This window comes from Lissotriton helveticus, chromosome 9 (assembly GCF_964261635.1).
Source record: "Lissotriton helveticus chromosome 9, aLisHel1.1, whole genome shotgun sequence".
Lineage (NCBI taxonomy): Eukaryota > Metazoa > Chordata > Amphibia > Caudata > Salamandridae > Lissotriton > Lissotriton helveticus.
The window spans coordinates 203,191,520-203,203,830 of NC_136070.1; the positions used below are offsets into that span (position 1 = coordinate 203,191,520).

At 46.0% G+C, this 12,311-nt stretch overlaps 1 protein-coding gene across 3 annotated transcripts in view; it reads left to right on the forward strand.

Annotated features, from left to right (window-relative positions):
* Positions 1-354: 354 nt before the first annotated feature.
* LRFN5 (leucine rich repeat and fibronectin type III domain containing 5) overlaps positions 355-12,311 on the forward strand; it is a 1,086,380-nt gene continuing 1,074,423 nt past the window's right edge. For 2 of the 3 annotated variants that reach the window (XM_078659746.1, XM_078659744.1), the window contains exon 1: positions 356-1,873. The gene's annotated coding sequence lies outside the window, so the exon portion shown is untranslated. Of the gene's footprint in view, positions 1,874-12,311 lie in introns of all 3 variants that reach the window. The other variant, XM_078659745.1, reaches the window with a different exon arrangement.

Here is a 12,311-nt window from a genome sequence, read left to right on the forward strand (position 1 = left end):
TGCAGAGAGATGCCACATAGATCCGGTGGCCACGGATTCGTTTGGTAGTCTGCTGCTGATGTTGGAGGGCATTAAATAGTGCCTTCGGGGAAGCTGACAGGCTCTAGGCTGCCGTTTGCCCCGTCTCCCTCCTGCCTTCTCGCCCCGCCCCCGTATCTCCATTACACGATCCGTCTGCTGTACTTGATGCGCGAATGGGAAGCCTCCTGGTGTCCCCGTCCCAGATCGACAGGCGCGCGCTGTACTCTTCAAACGACCTTATGTCATTCCTGCTAAGGATCTCTTCTCCCACGACAACCAGAGGTTGTGTTTTTTTAATTTATTCTGTTTATCGTAAGATTCCTTTTCAATAGCGGGTCCTTGGAAACAAACACTACATTTGGCTTCCGTGGGAGCCCCGCCTCCCTAAATACGTGGCATTCGGGCATTTCTCGAGTTATGTAATGCCAGTGGCACAGGTTTACCGTATCTCATCGGGCAGCGGTCCCCTTACCGGGCCACAGAGGTGGAAAGCAGAAGAAGACATCCCGCTTCCATATTAAACGCCCTGGACAGGGCTCTCAGTGGCTTTCAGTCAGTCTCGGGATTAACTCAGCGTGGAGGCTGGACGGGCAAGTGCTGGGAGCAGCGGTGCAGTCCTGCCTGCTGAGATTTGATCTGACTTCCCCCCCGCAGCCGCTCGATCGCACTCACTGCTGAAACTGAAGGCTCGGTGGCGGCTCTCTGCTGGCTCTCCTGAGCCCGGCCAGGCTGCCCGGGTGAGTGGGCATGGCTCCGGCCGGCTGGGATGAGAAGGAGACGCGCATTGCCTCCCGCTGCCAGGGGCGGCTGGAGATCGTCGCGCGAAACTGACTCGGCGCCGCTGTCGTGCCTGCGCTTTTTTTTCAAGGTAGGGTGGAGGTGGCGTGAGGCACGAGGCGGATCGCAGGGTGTGCGCATGCAGGGGGGACCTGCAATGGCTCACCGGGGGCAGATCGTCGGGCTAGTCTCACCCTGAGTGTACCCCCTTGCTGTGCGGGGTTATAACCACGGCCCCCTGCAATAACACGGCTGAATAGAGATTGGGCGATTAAACACACCCGAGATGAATGGGCCAGCGGCTTAAGTGTGTCGGTTTCCTTCAGCACCTTGGAGAGGGATTTCTGCTGGTCTAAGTTTCCTGTTTATTGTGAGCGAGCCTGTTTTGTCACGGAGGAGAACCTATGCTGCTAACTAGCGGATTCCAGCCCCACAAAGCAAAGGATTACCGTGCACGCACGCCGAGCAGCCCCCAGTCACGGCTGGTCTAGTGGAGGCTCTGCTTGCCAAGGTGCTCATTTTTGTTCGACGGAGAGGGTTTCACGGAGCAGGGCTCGAGGACAGACCTGGAACAGGCACATCGCAAGGTCAAAAGCGGTTCTGAGAGGGCTGGCTTGGTCGCCGTTCGCCAGGGCGCAAAGTTCCCTTTGGGGGTTGTTTCCTTCGACCTCTTTGGCACCGCAGACGGGGCTCTAAACTGGTCCCTTTTCTGGATCGTGAAAGGAAACGTCAATAATGTCAGCTGCTGCCGAGCTAAGTAGATTTGGTCTGCAGGCAACATGAAGGGATGTGATTGAAAGGATATGCCAACCAGATTGCGCTGCTGCCTGTTTTTTTCCTGCCCTGGAGATGACTGTAGAGCCCGGCTCAGATTGCAGCGGCCCGTCTCTGCCCTCTAGCCCAGAGGCTGCCCGCTTCATGGATACCGCCGACCGGATTACAGGCCGGTCCCTACTTGTGCTCACAATCAACTTCCATGCCTAGAATGTCCGTGCTGAGCCTGGGCGGAGAGCAGACCAGGCGAAGGACCCCCGCCACAACACCGCCTGCCGCATCGCTGTTGTCATTTCTCCAGGTAAAGCGTGCCCCCTTTCCCCTAGATGCAGCAGGTAACGAGACCACCATTATCTCATTTTATAATAATCCTGTGTGCGTTGTTTTGCCTGCATTGCAGGTCCCGTTCTGTACGGGAGGGATTCCGTATACCGTTATTGCAAGCACGGGCTAAAAGAGGGCGTGCATTGCATGTTATTGAGCACTATTTATAAGCCAAATAAATCTGTTCATGGGCGCTCAATCTTTCACCGAGTGATGGGACCAATGCCCCACTCCATGTTTTAGATCGAGGTTGTCTGCCCGGTTACTGTCAAGACTAATGTTATTCCATTCTCTATAGAGGGAAAGGGAGGCGGGGCAGCAGCCGATAAGGATACAGTATACTTTTCATCAGACAGTGCTTTTCATCAGACAGTGCATATACGTGTCCACTCATCCCCTTGGTACAGCTGCCCGTTTTTTTGTTTGTTTTGTTTTTAATCCTATAAAGCATGATGTGGCGTAGTTCTACTTATGTTGAAATGTAAGCGATTCATCCACTGACTGTATATTCCTTGAAGGGAAGCGATAAAAACAAGTGCACTCTGCGTGACAATATGGCACGTGCACGTGCGATGTGGGTGGTGTACGTGAGCAGAGCGATGCGGGGGTAAGTGTCCCGGAACTAGATGAATAAGACTGTGTTTGTGCAGGTGGTGGTGATGCCCGCACCATCCAATGCACGTCGATGACATGTCGTGGTTACTTCTTGCAGGATTTTGATTCTCCCCTGGGACGTATACCCAACTCCTCAGCGACGCCAGGGTTGGGTTTAACACGATGCAGCACTCCCAAACTCGGCTCGTAAATGTTTCATGTTTGTGTGGAGATCATTTTAATAATTCAGATGCGTTATGCTCTTTACGTCTGTAAGTTTCTGCAGCCTGTGGAGGCTGGCAGGCCGACCGGGCGGGGGCTGCCGCCGACCCCGCAGGAGCCATGTCTGCACCGGTGCGTTCTGGCTCGCCTGAGGGACTCGAGCCCTTTGCTTCTGCCGCCTAGGGAGCTCTGCTCCGCGCTGCAGTTTCGCAGCTCTCCAGGTGATGGCATTTTCTGCTTGCAGGATGTTGCTGGAGTGCGGAAAAAGGCGTCATAGGAGCTGCCGCTTGGCCCTGGCCGGAAGGGGGCGCAAAGAGCAGGCCGCGCAGGGCTCAGTGCCCTGTTGTGCAGGCCGTGCGCCTGCTTTTGGCGGGGCTCCGAAAATGGCGACACCTGCTGCAGGAGCGCACATGCCAACTTTTCTAAATGGAAAAAGGGAGATTATGAAAAAAATAATCGGGGGAATGCATTTTCTCCATTCACTTATATCGAAGAAGAAGCAATGTGAGGCGGAAGACGGCCAAAAATAAGTCTCCCGCGCGCATTTGTCCTGTTGGCATGTATGGCTTGGGCCGGGCATGGTTTGTACATTCATTTGAAAACAATAATAATGCTCCAATTTTTTTTACCACCCAGGAGTGGGTATTAGAAAGGCTGTGCGGTGTTCTACTTTTAACTGCTGTGGTGATGGAAGAAGATGCGTGTGTCCCATAGGCTGTTGCACGCACAGTTGAAAAACATAGCCTTAATTATCAGATTGAACATGGTGGAAGACTAGGAAGGGAGGTTTTCACAAGCCTCCGCGTCAGTGACTTCAAACATGGGAAAATCGTGATCACGCCATTTTGTGTGCCATTTGCTTGACAGAACGCAAGAAAGATACTATTGGTAGAGGCTGAGGGTTATCTTTCGTCGCCCTTGATGTATCCCCTTTGCTATATGCAACCAGCGAGGGATGGGGCTATAAAAGCGCCGGGCAGAGGAGGGAAATGGACGTTTTCTGACTTCATAAAGGTGTTTCCCAGTTGCATCTATTTTTAGAAAATCATGACAACATTTAATAAATAATTAATGTAGAAATGAACACACATACGCCCACATATGCACACGAGCTCTGTACCAACACACACAACTGGATTATTGTTCGGGGATTATTGAATGCATTTCAAATCCCCTGAAATGCCATGTTTCCTTTTCTGGCTCCGTGTGACTGGTCTTGGAGCCAAACCCAGTGGCTTTGCTCCAGCAGCATGTGGGCTGATCTGAAGCTGGTGGTTCACAGTCCTGCATGCCAGAGATGACATGATTCATTTTAGAAAATGTAAAATCTTTTAGTTTGAGAAAGACAGCCGATGCAATTGTGATTTGCAGGGGGGGCAGCATGCATTCGAGACCCTTCTCTTTTCAATTGCTGCTCGAAGAATCGAAAGGAAATTTCCACACTTCAAGATCAAGAGGGGCTTTAAAAAGACGCAACTCTTAGAATGGAACGCCAGAGTCTACAAACTACCTGGCTGACTCCTTAAACGTCATATTACTGAAGTTCATCCACATCTCAAATGAACCTGCTGCCCCGTCACATGACCTGTTTTTGCAGACATGCTTGGTACAGAACTTCAAGGGACCATTTTTGTTGTAAAAATACATTTGATTTAACACACACATTTATTGAACGAGAGGCACTTTCAAAGCTTTGTTTTATTCGAGAAGGTACACTTCTTTTGTAATTATTCACACGGTTTGAACTGTGTACCTGAGGTTCACACTCACGAGAATTGTAAGGCTATTATCTCATTGCATTGCCATTGTGCACCCACGACGAGCATCTGCTTCCAAAACCTAATGAGTTTTCTAAAAACATGTGCCCAATGTTGGTAATGTTATGCTGAAAGGGATAATTAAATCAGAGTAGGTTTTCAGCTTTTGAAGGTTATGTGGAACAGACACACAGTGCACCTGTAGGCAGAGAAATGCCACATGCACGCGCATGAGTGGAGAGGAGCTCACACACACGTCTATGAGGACACGCGCACTCTCTCTGTCACTCTGCATTTTTCACATCTCCCTCTCCCTACTCCCTCTCTTCCTTACTCCCTCTCCTGTCCCTACGTCTTACTCTCCCACCTCTCTCTCTCCCCCTTTCTCTCTGCAGTCACCCCTTTCTCCGTTGTTTGTCTCGGTTTCTTATTTAGTGTGGTGTCTCATTATCACATCTTTGCATGACTGTGATAGTAAATTTCAGTGGTGTGATTCTTTTTACTGCATAAGTATATTATGTAATGGCATTTATCATTCGTGTTTTTGACTTCATAGATAGCTGGTAAAATATCAGGCTCGCTGGTGATGTTTTAAAAGTTCCAACAGTTGATGGCATTGGTTGAAAGTGTTAGCAATGCAAATTAACTGGCTGCATGTTAGTTTCTGTCGCTATTAGCTAATAGAAAGCTTTTACCAATTGCAGGAAAGAAAACAAAGAGTAAACGCAAAACATCTATCTATCTATCTATCTATCTATCTATCTATCTATCTATCTATCTATCTATCTATCTATCTATCTATCTATCTATCTATCTATCTATCTATCTATCTATCTATCTATCTATCTATCTATCTATCTATCTATCTATCTATCTATCTATCTATCTATCTATCTATCGGCAAAGTGTAGTCTATTATTTGTCAGCATTATTCAGTATGGGAGAGACAGAGTTACAAGAAGCAAAGCCTTAAGTGTGTCATGAGGGCTACTCCCTATCTAAAACGTGGTAGTACATAACGTGTTACCCTTTATATACTTTGTGTATGGATTGTTTAGTAGTCATAAACAAATACATCTATATACAATACAAATTTAAGAGGAGGTAGTGGATTAAATCTGTACAATGAGATGCAGTCACACTCACTAGGCCTTGTGAGCATCAGCAGAGATAGTATACTCTAAAGACATAGTAGCAATTAATCTCTGAGGAAGAAGAGTGTGTTTTTCTCAATAAATGAGTTGCACAATGGCAATAACATCAAATCTGACATTTGTTCTGTGGTATAAAATTGGAGTCGGGGGGCATACATTTATTAATATACTTTCTCCCCGGTAGCATATTTCATTTGGCTACCTCCATTTTCTCTGTCACCTAGAGCTATACATTGTTAACTAACAAAGATGCCCATAGAGATATACCTAAATACCCTTTCACTTTAATTAAACACATACATATGTACACATCACAAGCGTAAATGTACATATGTCTACTGATATTGATTTGCATGTATATGAAATGTGTTGCCTATTGTGAATACGCACTTATTGAACCGTTCTCTTCTGCTCCAGAGCGCACACTAGTTCTGCTTCAGACTCAACACAAAATGGCTTCAGTTTCTCCTAAAGTAAAAAAAAAAATCCTAGCTAACAGACAGTGAAAACCGGTGCTCACAGAAAGAGAAATTGATAAATCTTTCTTGTTCGCTCTTCTGGTGTCTAGTGTATATGGTGGTTATCTGTGACGAGTGCTAGCTGCACAATCCACCGGCTATGCTTATTTGAGTGACGCCTCTTGTCACGAGTCAAGACTAGAGATAAGGAACACATCTCAACCCTCAACCTCTTCACATACATGGAGGTTCGAGTGTTTTTAAAGCCAGCGCGTTTTATACATCTAAAAAATGAGGAAAAGCTCAGAATTAAATAAAGACCCATTATTCAATTCTCTCAAGATTTCTAGGTTGTAATTGAGTGGGTGTGATGTAACTCACACCCCATCACCCTCTGCGGGTCATACACAGCGTACACTGTCACTGAGTACTCGGGATGTGCTGCTCTGTCTCGGGATCATTGAAATTTATTGTTACACCAACAGAAACATTTGTTTATCTGCTACTCATAGCATGACGTAGTACTTCCATATTTCATGAACACATTCTTCATGATCATGGTACTTTTTTTTTAATAGAACATAATCTATACAGTTTAATGGTTCATTTTCTGAATTCAGTCAATAATTTGTGGCCACTGACGATAGCGGCTCTTTTTTAAGCAAGAGAACTTTGAAATGACTGCTAATATTTTATGGATTTAAGGCCAAATGCATCAACACATTTTCCCATAGACCCTCTGATGCATCTGGCCCTTAGAGCCTAAGGTGTCATTTCCGATTCTTGCCACTGCACATGCAGTCTGGCTCTGTGTACGGACTGCATTTGAAATTGTTCCCCTATCTAAGGCAATGGTGTGTGCGGGGATGCTATAGTGTATTCATTTTAATTTGAAAGAATTTCAGATTTTTTTTCTGATTTGTCGATGCAGCATGATGTTCCTATTTGGCTTTCTAGAGTGTTCCATTGATTTGAACCAATTTGGAAGTCCTGTTTTTTCGGGTGCTTTCTACTGTTCTGCTCCAACCAATGAACACATAATATGATGCTATAATTTTACATAGTTATCCTGCAAAGTCCCTGTTTGTTTGTATGGCCGCAACAAATCCATGCACCGATGGGTGGAACGCTGTCGGACAGAAATCTGTGTCTCTGTGGACATATTTAATAGGCAGTGAGTACTCAGGGTAAATTAAACCACAGGCAATAGAGACGTAGCAGCAGCAGCACGCATGTGCCTTAAAGGCAGGTGTACTGGCTTCCGATACACTTCACGAAATAAGTCTTTTTCTGCTGAATTGTAGGCAGTGGAAAAAGATGGTGCATTGGAGGCTTAGTCTATCTCCAACACACATTCCACATTGAAACTCACAAACCTGTTGTCTAGTCGGCTAGAGGTGCATGATAAGTAGCCGATCCACTTTTCCAAAGTTCTGTTCAGTGGAAGAAGGCCACAAAAAGCAGCTACAATACTAACGACCAATTGACAAGTGAAGAGGCATCAACTCTCTCCCCTAAATCACATGGAGATTAGTAGTGGGGCACAGTGAAGAGAGAGGTGCCCACAAAAACCAACTGAAGTAAACTGGCTGAGTCCTTCCTCTCAAAATGTGAATTTCTGGTCCTCAGGCTCTTAAAAGGTTGATCGAGTGGAGAAACGACAGCAGGCCAGATGCAAGCAACAGAAAAATCCATCTCCCACATTGACCTCACCTTATGTTCAGCCGCTCTATTTAGGTATACATGTAACTTCTCCTTAAGTGATCGATTTGATAGTGAGGTGTGTTCTCTTTTGGGCCCACTTTCGTTTTCCCTTAGTTTGGTGTTTCTTGCCTCTGCTCTTCATGGCCACATATAATACACTAGTTTTCATGACATTCTTTTGGAAATATGCGGTACATGTTACTTGTTATTCGGGGACTCTTCCTGGGAATTAGTATGCACATATTGCACAAGGTTGCTCCGAATACATAACAAAATAGTGTACTGCTTTTCTCTGCTCATTCAGCACCAGCTCCTAATGGTAGACACAACACGTTTTGCCAGCTGCATCTTGCAGCATAGTAGTTTTATCTTATAAACTGTGCCCCATCTCCTTTGGGACTAGAGAGGAGGTTTTGTGCAGAGAGGACTATTCTGGAACAAGCGTAGTACCTGACATGCAGCCTTGCATAATCTAGATATACATTCATGATGGGGACCACCTATTTACATACAGCATTTATGAAGTCTTAGGCCAATCCCAAAGATGGCAAATATATCCCTGTGCTCACACAGTAATGTTATGTTATGTTATGTTATGTTATGTTATATTTGTGCTTCTATAGCGCACGGCCACTCCAGTTGGAGCATCCCGGCGCTTTTTCGAAGGTACCCACTAAGTGAGGGAGAAACATAACACTGAAGGGAATCGCAACATACGCATAAAGAAAAAAACAGCAGCGGTCTAAGGGAAAAGCCATGTTTTAAGGGCCTTTCGGAAGGACATCAGGCTAGAAGCCTGTCTTAGAGAAATCGGAAGGTCATTCCAGGCACGAGGAGCTAGATAGCGGAAAGACCGACCTCCTGCTCTGGCGCGCTTAATGATGGGAACCTTCACTTTGGATAGCGCGGCAGATCTAAGAGATCTGGAAGGCTGGTACCAAGACACACGATTGGAAATATATTTTGGACCGATGCCATGTAAGGCCTTGTAGGTCGTAGTCAAAGTTTTAAAAAGAATCCTTTTATCAACCGGGAGCCAATGTAAGGTCGAAAGAAGAGCAGTGGCTCTAGCTCTTCTTGGGAGACCAAAGACCGCTCGGGCTGCAGAATTCTGAGTGACTTGAAGACGCCTGACCAGGTATTTGGGAAGCCCCAGAAATAAGACATTGGCGTAATCCAGTCTGGATCCCACCAGTGCCTGGACAATAATTTTCCTGTGCTCAATGGATACTAAAGGTAGAAATTTACGTAGCATCCGTAGAATGCCAAAACATTTCCCCGTGAGAGAGGAAATATGTGGACCAAAAGAAAGGTCATTATCAATGATTACTCCCAAATTTTTGGCCTTCTGGGATGTGCTAACTGGGGGAGACATCTCCTGCGGCCACCAGGGTTTCCAATCTGGCTCGGAGGTGCACCCGAAAAAGAGCAGCTCCGACTTGTCGGAGTTGCATTTCAGTCCATGGTATCCTAACCACTCGAAAACCGCACTCAGACAACCTCTGATCTGCTCGTCATTAAACAGGCCATTCCTGTTGCTCACAAACAGGAGCTGGGTATCGTCAGCGTAGGTGACAATCCGGGCACCGAAAGACTCCGCGATAATGGTAGGCTTTGCCAGATAGAGAATTTGCCATGGTTGCAATGTTTGTCCTATACACCCTGTTAATAATGCTAATTACTTTGTTTAGTTGCATCTGTCTAATGATCACAGCACATTTGCTTCATAATAGACTACAATAGTTTCAATAAATATATTGTAAACTTTCTTCATGTCTTGTAATTACCTCATGCATGCATGAGTGAGTGAGTAACAAAAGGGAAGGATCTGTTTCTATGGTTCCCTTGGGGAGTAGAGGGTCATGGTTGAGGTTGCCAACATCATCTGTTACTCTGGAAAGTTTAGTAGTTCAGATGAGGTGATGTGACCTAGCCAGGATTTGGGGCAACAGGTACTGATGTAGAAGAGAGACTCAGTCCCTGCATTTTAATCTATGGGTCAGAATCTGTCTGTGGTCCCACGTTTCCTGTTGAGTAGGACTGGTGGTCGCTCCTTCCGAGTGGTGGCTGCAAAGCTTTGGAATTCCCTCCCTGCGGAAATCCGAGCACTGGAAGATCTACTCCAGTTCAGACGTGCCATTAAAACAGTACTTTTTAATAAAATCCCCTAATTCAGCAGGAACGTGCAATGTTGTGTTTACCTTTCTGGGCGGCAGGACGCCCCTTTGCTGGGGCAGCTGTGCGCGGTATAAAAGTAATTAACATAACATAACATAACATAACATAACAGACCTGTCGACCCAACACACAGTTTTGCTTTACCAGTAGAATCTGTGCAACAGTGACCAGTGACCACAGCAAATTCTTCTGCCAATTTGTGCCTCGAAACTGGAGGTTGTTCCCTTCATCAGCTCTGGTGTGTACACAGAAAATCTTGAAATGGTGAAATGGGATAAGTAGATTACCTTGAGGCAATCACCTGGATCAGGACACAACATAGTGCAATTGCCTCTTGCTCCATCTTTAGTATCAAACAATGCACACTTTTTACAGAACGAACACATTCTCCAGATATTCGACAGCACAAACCATGCTCGAACAAAGTCTTTTGTACCCACTGCCAGACTCAGATTAACAAGGATCCAGAAAGCCCTGAAGAAGGAAGTGAATGGCAACATGCTTTCCTCGTACAGCATCTCTTCTCTCCAACTGGGAAACTTAAGCGATAAAATTTCAGGTCAACTTTAGAAAATCAATCTGACTGTCTAAAAAAAACAGAAAGATGATTTCTGGGCTCAGCTCTTGCAAATGAGCAAGAAAAAGATTGCCTAACAATTCTGGTCTATAGTCAACCAAACACTAACTGAAGATTAGAAAGGCCCCAACACAGATATTCCTGAAATTGCATTGGCCTAATTTTTGTCACCTCACCTTTAAATTGACAATAAACCTGTGACTGTACTTTTTCAGCCATGCTCAAATGATCACCCTGAAATTTCAGAAGCCTTAAAGACTCCTGCAATTGACCTGCCAGAAGAACGCTCGGGGAACAAAATCCTAAATAACTGCACAACCTCATGATAAGACTGCTGCAGATAAAATTTGGCGAGAATGTGGAAAGAAGGGGCTCCCAGCACAAATAGGCTTCCAACAGCCTTTCTTACATCCTACCTCCCATTCTGGGCATTGTCAATGCCGGCAATCAACCGCATTCCAGACTACTGGAGAGGATCGATTATTTAGGCACTCTTCAAAGGAGGATCTTAATCTGGGGAAGAGGTGTGGCGCCGCGGCCAGGGCGACTGACGCTGGAATATGGGGACCACGGTTCGATCCCCGGCTCCGGCGGCAGGTTAGCCCAGCACCATGTGACTCTGGGCAATAGCTCACTTAATCTTCCCGACGGCCCCCAGCGCCTAGAGACCCTTACGGGTGATTGTGCGCTTTACAAATGTGGACTTTACTTTTTCTCAACCTCGCAATTACCGCCTTATAGCGCTAATTGATAACTACTCCAAACTATTTGCCATTCTTCCGCTCAATGACCTAAAAGCTTCAGAGATAACTGCAGCACCATAACAAATCTGATGGCGTTCGCCCTAATGCACGATAAAGTTCTCAGGAGTTGATCTGTGCTCTACTCCTGTTTCATAGACTTCTAATCTGCCTTTGACAGCATCCCCAGAGCTTCTCTGTGGTGCAGACTGTGGGACTGGGGTCTTCCAGACAATTAACGGAAACCAATTGAACAGGTGTACTCAAACACCTGGGTGCGGGTCAAACTAGAGGTTGGCACATGCATTTAAAGAATGATCCCAGAAACTCGTGGTTGAAACAAGGCTGTGTACTCGCCCACTTCATTTTTAATCTGTACATCGATGACCTGTTGTGGCCCTTAGCAAAGTTAATTGTCAACCTCCCAAACTGAGAGGTCAACATATGACTCACCTGCTCTACGCGGATGACTCAGAGAGCTTGGGATCCTCATACAATCACTATCTCTAAGTCAAATTAAACAACCTTTCACTCACAGAGGCATGGGGAAAAATCTCACACAGTAGGCACTCAAAAGCTTACTGCAGACACCATAAAGAAACTGTCAAGGATAAAAGCTATGACAGCACTACGCAAGCACCCGCATGACTGGGCAGTAATCAACTCCTATAGCCCCTGGAAAAAGAAGAAATACATCACCTGTACTTATCCGCTATGGCTAAAAACCAGAGCAGTGGCACTGCGACTGGGGCACTGGAACTTGTGGGCTCACCTCCCGGCATTGCGAAACACTGCAACTCAAGGAGCAATGTGTTGACTTTGTGACTTGAATGAAGAAACCACAACTCACATACTATGCATCTACCCTTCATTGTTTCAGCTAAGAAAATATCTACTTCATAGAGACTTTGTTTGCTTGGGAGTTTGAACCTGCCATCAGGCTGTAATCGCCAGTAGGGGTGGGCGGACATTTCAGTTCCGCCCACGGAATGTGCAGAGATTTGCCCCATCCGCCTTTCGCAATGTAGGCA